This window comes from Siphateles boraxobius, unplaced genomic scaffold (genome assembly GCF_051911475.1).
Source record: "Siphateles boraxobius isolate OS27281-9 unplaced genomic scaffold, OSU_SipBor_1 22, whole genome shotgun sequence".
Taxonomy (NCBI): domain Eukaryota; kingdom Metazoa; phylum Chordata; class Actinopteri; order Cypriniformes; family Leuciscidae; genus Siphateles; species Siphateles boraxobius.
The window spans coordinates 26,229,218-26,237,116 of NW_027508833.1; positions in this window are offsets into that span (position 1 = coordinate 26,229,218).

Consider the following 7,899-nt stretch of genomic DNA (forward strand, 5'->3'; position numbering starts at 1 on the left):
TAACAAAAGTCTCTCAATTAATGAAACAGAAATTCTTGGCTTCAGCCAAAACAGGAATCCCAGATGTTTGAGACAGGCTGGGTCCGTAGAGAGAGTGCGGGAACGCCAAACCGAAGACCACTCACGTTTACCGAGGCTTTGGATAAGCAGAGGCGAAGCACAGTGTCATCTGAATAATTCTGACAGCAGACGAGACGAGACAAGACTGGACAGGACAGAGTACAAAACCACTGGATCAATGAGCAGGTAGATACACAGCATTTGGCAATAATCTGACAAAGAACAAAGGAAAAGGAAAGCCTAGAAAAAGGGAGTAGAATCAGAGAAAGTGGGAAACAGGTGCGGAGAAGAGGAGGAACAGATGGGATAATGAGAAACGGCTGGAGATGAATGAGATAATGAGTGTGAATGACTGTGTTTACGAGGATGCAATAACAAATATGACCAGCAGAGGGAGATAGAGTAAAGGAGAAGGATACCAGGATCATGACAGTAACCCCCCCCCCCCCCCCACCCCCCCCCCTCAAGGAGCGCCCCCTGGCGAAGATGAGGAGGAAGACTGGCGGTAGAGCGGTAGAAGTCATCGATCAGCGAGCGGTCCAAAACGTCCCGGGATGGAATCCAAGTTCTCTCCTCAGGACCGTAACCCTCCTAATCCACCAGATACTGATGGACACGACCTCGAGGGCGGACGTCAAGAATCTTGCGAACCCTATAGACGGGGGCGCCCTCAACTCGGATAGGCGAAGTGACTGGACGGGGGTCGGCGCGAATAACGGGCTTTATACAGGACACATGGAAGACCGGGTGAATGCGCCGAAGGTTAGCGGATAACTTAAGCTTGACAGAGACAGGACTAAGAATTTCAAGGACACGGAACGGACCGACAAACCTTGGTGCCAGCTTACGCGACGAGGATTGGAGAGGAAGATTAGTAGAGGACAGCCAAACCCTCTGTCCCACAGAATAACGAGGGCTCTTGACTCGCCGCCTATTAGCAAACCATCGGGTACGGGAACGGGACTTCCAAATAGCAGATCTAACCCCTCTCCAAGTGCGTTTAGCACGCTGAATAAAGGCTTGGATGGATGGTAATTTAGAGTCAGAGTCTTGTGAGGAGAATAGCGGGGGCTGGTAACCAAGACAACACTGAAACGGGGATAACCCTGTAGCGGAGGACGGTGCGGAATTAAAGGCGTACTCAGCCCAGGGAAGCTGTTCAGACCAGGAGGCAGGGTTACGCAACGTGAGGCTGCGGAGAATACGACCGATAGTCTGGTTAGCTCGTTCGGAGAGACTCGCCGACGCACCAATCAAATGACAAAACTCCTTCCAAAATAAGGAAGCAAATTGAGGACCTCTATCGGAAACCACATCCGTGGGGAGACCATGGATCTTAAAAATCTTGTCAACGACAATTTGGGCGGTTTCCTTTGCAGAGGGGAGTTTGGGTAACGGAACGAAACGAGCAGTCTTAGAAAAACGGTCAACAACAGTAAGTATCACGGTGTTCCCCTCAGAAGGAGGGAGACCCGTGATAAAATCCATAGCGATGTGCGACCACGGGCGAAAGGGCAACGGGAGAGGACGTAGCAGACTGGCTGGAGGAGAATTACGAGACTTAGTCTGAGCGCAGACTGCACACGAGGCAATGAAACGACAAACGTCACGCTCATAAGAGGGCCACCAAAATCTTTGGCGAACGGCGGCAACGGTGCCCTGGACGCCGGGATGGGCGAAGAGTTTGGACGAGTGCCCCCACTGTAGGACAGCTAGACGAGCAGAAGGCGGAACGATTAAAAGTCCCTTGGGACAAATAGGAGGAGTAACGGCGTGGGGAAGGGCGTGCTTAACCAAACGATCTATTCCCCAGACAGCTGCACCCACCACCATGCCCTGAGGAAGGATCTCCTCCTTACTTAGAACAGCCTCGGGGGAAGAAAACTGTCATGAGAGAGCATCCGGCTTGAGGTTCTTAGAGCCGGGATGGTATGAGATAGAGAAATTAAAGCGCGTAAAGAAAAGTGCCCAACGGGCCTGACGAGCACATAGTCTCTTAGCAGAGCGAATGTACTCTAAATTTCTATGCTCTGTCCAGACAATGAATGGAACAGCGGTACCCTCAAGCTAGTGACGCCACTCACCGAGAGCCAAACGAATGGCCAATAATTCACGATTGCCCACATCATAATTTCGTTCGGCGGGTGAGAGACGGTGCGAGAAATACGTGCAGGGGTGAATCTTCCCATCAGAGTGTGAGCGTTGGGAGAGGACAGCTCCCACGCCCACCTCAGATGCGTCAGACGTTGGAGAACCTGACGAACGTGTTTAGTGTGCACTTGGAGAGAGGGAGAGAAAATCAAAATATCGTCAAGATAGACAAAAACGAAAATGTTTAACATGTCTCTGAGAACGTCATAAATCAACGCCTGGAACACAGCAGGAGCGTTGACCAAACCGAAAGGAAGAACCCGGTATTCAAAGTGCCCTAAGGGGGTGTTAAACGCCGTATTCCACTCGTCCCCTTCCCTGATGCGAATCAGATGCGCCGCATTACGAAGATCCAGTTTAGTAAAGACCTTGGCCCCCCTGCAAGATCTCGAAGGCAGATGACATGAGCGGCAAGGGATACCGATTCTTGACCGTGATGTCATTTAAACCTTGATAATCTATGCAGGGACATAATGAACCATCTTTTTTCTTAACGAAAAACCCGCACCGGCAGGGGAGGAGGAAGGAACAATAGTACCTGCGTTGAGCGAGTCGGACAGATACTTCTCGAAAGCCTCGCGTTCTGGGACAGAGAGAGAATAGAGTCTCCCGCGAATGGGAGTAGTGCCAGAAAGGAGGTCGATGCCACAGTCATACAGCCGATGGGGAGGGAGAGAAGTGGCCTTGGAACGACTAAAGACCGCTCGCAGATCATGGTACTCCTCCGGGACCCCTGACAAATCACCTGGCTCCTCCTGAAAAACAGAAACAAATTAGCCCATGATGCAGAGTGTATGCAGGCACTCCGCATCATGTATTTTATAATGTCAGGTTCGCATCATCTCACTCTATTCCAGAGCATCTGATATTTTGTATTTATTATCTTTGAACTGATTATGAAATTGTCTCGATACATTTACCTGACATAATAAATTGTTACATTTGATTTTATTCTGACTGACTCTGAAATTGGGCCAATCTAGACGGGCTTAGTTTCCACAAAAATATTAAGGAGCACATCTTTTTTTAACTTTGATAATAATAAGAAATGTTTCGTGAGCATCAAATCAGCATATTAGACTGATTTCTGATTGATCATGTGACACTGAAGACTGGAGTAATGCTGAAAAAATTTTGCTTTGACATCAGAGGGATAATTTACATTTTACAAAAATATAAAAATGTATACAGTTATATTAAATTACAATCGTTTTTTCACAGTATTACTGTTTAACTGTATTTTCTTGGTCAAATAAATGCAGCCTTGGTCAGCATAAGAGACTTCTTTAAAAAAAAACGTATAAAACCTTACCAACCACTAACTTTTGAACGGTAGTGTAAAGTGACTTGGTATTAACTTCCTGTTTATTGAACTGTTTAAAAACAATATTGTAGTTGGGCTGTTGGTTTGTATATTTGAAACAGAGTTATTCTCTAACCTCCTCTCTCTGGCTTCCTCCTCTCCTCTTTATGCTGCCTTTAATGGACAGAGAGACATAGCGTTTTGTTCTTCAAATATTGCTTCTAATCCAGGAGGCTTCTTGTGGACTCGGATACAATACACTGTTGTTCTGCTGTGTTGTCTGAGATGGTGCTATGAATAAAAAAATGCTTTTTTTGTGAGTGTTTATATTTTTGTGTCTGTGTGTTTTCCGTTTGGCAAGTGATGTTTAAATGGATGTCAAAAGAGAAAGCAGATGAAATGGTGCACTCTCACAGCACATCATGAACAAGCAACACTAAGTGTGTGTACACATAAGTTTGTGTGGAAAAGACAGCAGGGGATGGAGATTATCACTCTTTGAGAGTATACACAGAAGAAAAAATCCTTCACTTTAATTTGCTAACATTATGTCATTAACAGCCGTCAGAACTGCAGAAACACAAGGCATACAGTTTATTATGAGTTCAACTAGCCTGCAATTTATAACATTTAAGCTGTTCAGAGAGGAATATCAGTGTTCTGCTCACTGTGTAGTTTATGATGCATTCTACCTACTGTTTTCCGAATCTATCTATCTATCTATCTATCTATCTATCTATCTATCTATCTATCTATCTATCTATCTATCTATCTATCTATCTATCTATCTATGTCTCTGTGCTTACACTCTATACGTCCATCAGGGCTTCAGGGACATGGGTACATCCAGCAGTATTATAGAACCATGATTCCTCTTGGTTTCATTGGAACCAAGATGTATGTGTGTGTGTAAACCCAGCTTTATCCATTACAGAACTCATCGTGGTGGAGGCCAAAGGTTCCTCCTGCAGAGAGGGGGTGTAACCTGTTAAAAGCAGATAGAGAGAGACAAGAGAGGGAGAGAGATGGGAGCTGGTGGAGGGGGAGCTGGTGGAGGGGGCTCTGTTTGTAATGAGCTTGGCGTGTGTCCAGTCTCAGAGCTGTGAGCTTAAAACTCTCCGTCGGGTTGAGTGAGGTTTCAAGGTGTGTGTGTCCATGTGTGTGCTTAAGGTCCAGGGGTCTGATCTCATCTCTGAATTACAGAAATGCTTTCTCCTTCCATTCTATCCCACCTTCTCACGCAGTTCCCCAAGCTTTTTACTGTCTTTTTCCAAGACAATTACTCTCTTCTGTCAGGGTAGGCCCTCGTATTTCTGCCCTTTTTTAAACTGTGCATTTCACCTGCCTGCTTGTCTGTCCATATGTCCAACCTGAAGTCTCCCTGCTGGATCGCTCACTGTGCGTAATTGTTTCTCGCCTTCTTATTTTTCCTTCTTTGGTGTCTGTGTTTATGCCCATGTATGTCCTGTCATCTATCAGTCAAGCTCATTCTCATTTCCTCCACCAGTGAAATCACTGAGCCGCAAACAAGCCGATCTTAACAAGAAAATCTAAATTCACAACCACCCTCCTTCGCTTATGAGAGAGCGAGAGTAAAAAAATAAAGGAACAGAAAAAGATGACAAGAAGGTTTTATGTCATGTAAAATGAGAGATTTATCCCACATTAAAAGAGTTTGCAGAATTTCCCGTCATCATGCCTTCACTCTGATCAGACCTGTCTGTTCTGTAAACTCAGTTTAGAGAAGCATTGTGGGCTTTGAGATAAAAGAACTGACAGGGATAATCTTACACACACACACACACACACACACACACACATTCTTTCCAACAGTCTTGACAACTCTGGGAATTAAAAAAAATATATATATTATTTCATTATATCACGTGTTGACTGTTGTACAAATCTGACATGTTTATTTTTCTTAATGGAACTTTCTCTGCTCTGTAGATATAGCTGATAGATATGATCTGATATACTCAGATAGCTGAAGATATGTGTATACTTTTGTGTGTGTGTGTGTGTGTGTGTGTGTGTGTGTGTGTGTGTGTGTGTGTGTGTGTGTGTGTGTGTGTGTGTGTGTGTGTGTGTGTGTGTGTGTGTGTGTGTGTGTGTGTGTGTGTGTGTGTGAGTACCCAACAGTTAAAGCCTTTAAAGTTGCATGGCTTTATATTGACCCAAATTTCCTGCCAGTTTTTTGACGATGCCTTGAAGTGAAGTGTGTAAATAAAAGACTGATGTCCTAATGCATAAATGCACCAGTAAAATTTCCATTTTATGGAGAACAAAATGTAAAGGAATCATAGTCGCTCGCTATCTAAGGCTATGAAACCTGTATTTTATGAGCCAACCTTGGCTGTACGGACAAGATGGTTAGTGGTTGTGATTGATTATAGTTTATCTCTTATCTTTCTGACAGCTCTCTCTCTCTCTCTCTCTCTCTCTCTCTCTCTCTCTCTCTCTCTTAGTCTTTCTGTCTTTTTTTCTTATGGTACTTTTACCTTGAAACTTTAAAGACAGGTTGAGAAACAATGAAATGCTTACAGGTAAAATGCCAAGATTTCACACCACAACATAAAACATTCTCTTCAGGAGGAATCCCTAAGGGGAACGTCACCTGCCAGAAACAGTTCAAGCACTGACACCACACCTCTCAAACACAAATGAGACATGACATTCTGAGTTGCCTAAACTACTAAGGAGGGATAAAAGCATTCAACAAATGCTAATAAGAGTACACACACAATACTGCTGTAAAGAGGTCATTGAATGAGATTTTTCATTTTGTATTTTCTGTACAGAGTTCTGGTCTGTGATCATTTGTGTCCAAAGGGATAGTTCACCCCAAAATGAAAATTCTGTCATAATTTAGGGTACTAACCCTTGTTGTGAACTTTTTCTTCTCAAGTGTAGAAAAGATAGAGTTGCAGACCAGGAGATTGTTGAGGTATAAGTTCTTTATTTCGTCGCTGTAGTCATCTCAATCAAGTCAAGTCTAACTAAGGCAGTATACATTTAGTTCATATACCCTTTCAGGGGGAGGAGTTACATAAAGGTGGAAACAAAAGCATGTAAATGAGGCATCTGGGTTAAGGAATGTGCCCTAGACTGAGAGTGTTACCAATCCTAATCCAATCAGCATAACAGTGTAATGTTAATATCCTAATCCAATCAGCCAGACTCTTCACCGATACCTTCACATTATCTTAATGGCCAGGCAGTGCATAAAGACAAAAGGCTATAGTCTCAGGGCTCTGACCAATTTAACTTACAATAGAGAGCTGGACAGACAGGAACAGGGAGGTTTGTGACATCATTTACCTTAGATACAAAATTCACACTAATAAACTTTCTCAGTTTCTATACTATTGTATTGGAAGCTCAATTAAACATTTAAATAAAATTTGTAATCCTACATTTCCCCCTTTGAGAGTTCTAAATAACTCTCACATTATATACAAATTTAAACACTTAAAAGTTCATTCTTGTAACTTGTGATCGTTACAGGCACATAACTCATGTTCTGTGTTTGCTTTTCTGTAATTGCATGTTGACACAGAAACAAAACATGCAAATAGGGTCCGTGAGTCTTTTCTTGTTGGAACTGTGATTTTCTCGTGATCAATCAAGTTTCTGAACCATGAAGAATTATCTTCAGTCATCTTGGTGTAATTTGCTGAAAGATCAAGAATGTCTTGTTGGACCAACATGTTTGTGCACAAGTGAGTCCTGGAATGCAGTCATCTTCGGATGTGACATGCACACTTTCTTTCCAGCAAACAAGGCATTTGTGACATATTCATCAGCTCTTAGAATATGTTGTTTCTGGAGTCCAGACTTTGTGCGATCTTCATGATGTGTAGTAGTAGGACAATCTTGATCATGTCGATGGATGACTGAAGGTTTCGTAGTCTCTGCGTTGTGTATTTTTTTTCTTTTCTTTTCTTTATCCTTTTGTGATAGTTGTCTCGGAAGTGGGTCAAGTTGTTTCTTGAGGTTTTCTTGTGGCTTCATACGCAGATGACGAGGTCAGTGCGTATGGGTCTCGGGAAGTCATCAGTGGTATCTGCACAGAGTAAGAAAGAAAACAAAAGACAGGAGAGCAGTATTTGTTCACACACTGGGGTTGTAAACTTTTTCTGAGTCTGCTAGACAGTAGAGCAGTATTTGTTCAAACACTAGGGTTGTAAACTTTTTCTGGGTCTGCTATTGTTCCATCTTTCCCTATTTCTTAATTCCTTTGACACCAAAAGAACGCAGTGAGGTAAGGATGGACTAGGATAGGGCCTATGAGGGAGTCTTCGCCGCAGAGTTTGACCCCAAAGCCTGTTGCATTCGGTTCTTCTCTGGGCTCATCACTGGTTCCGTGTCCTAACCTATCCCTG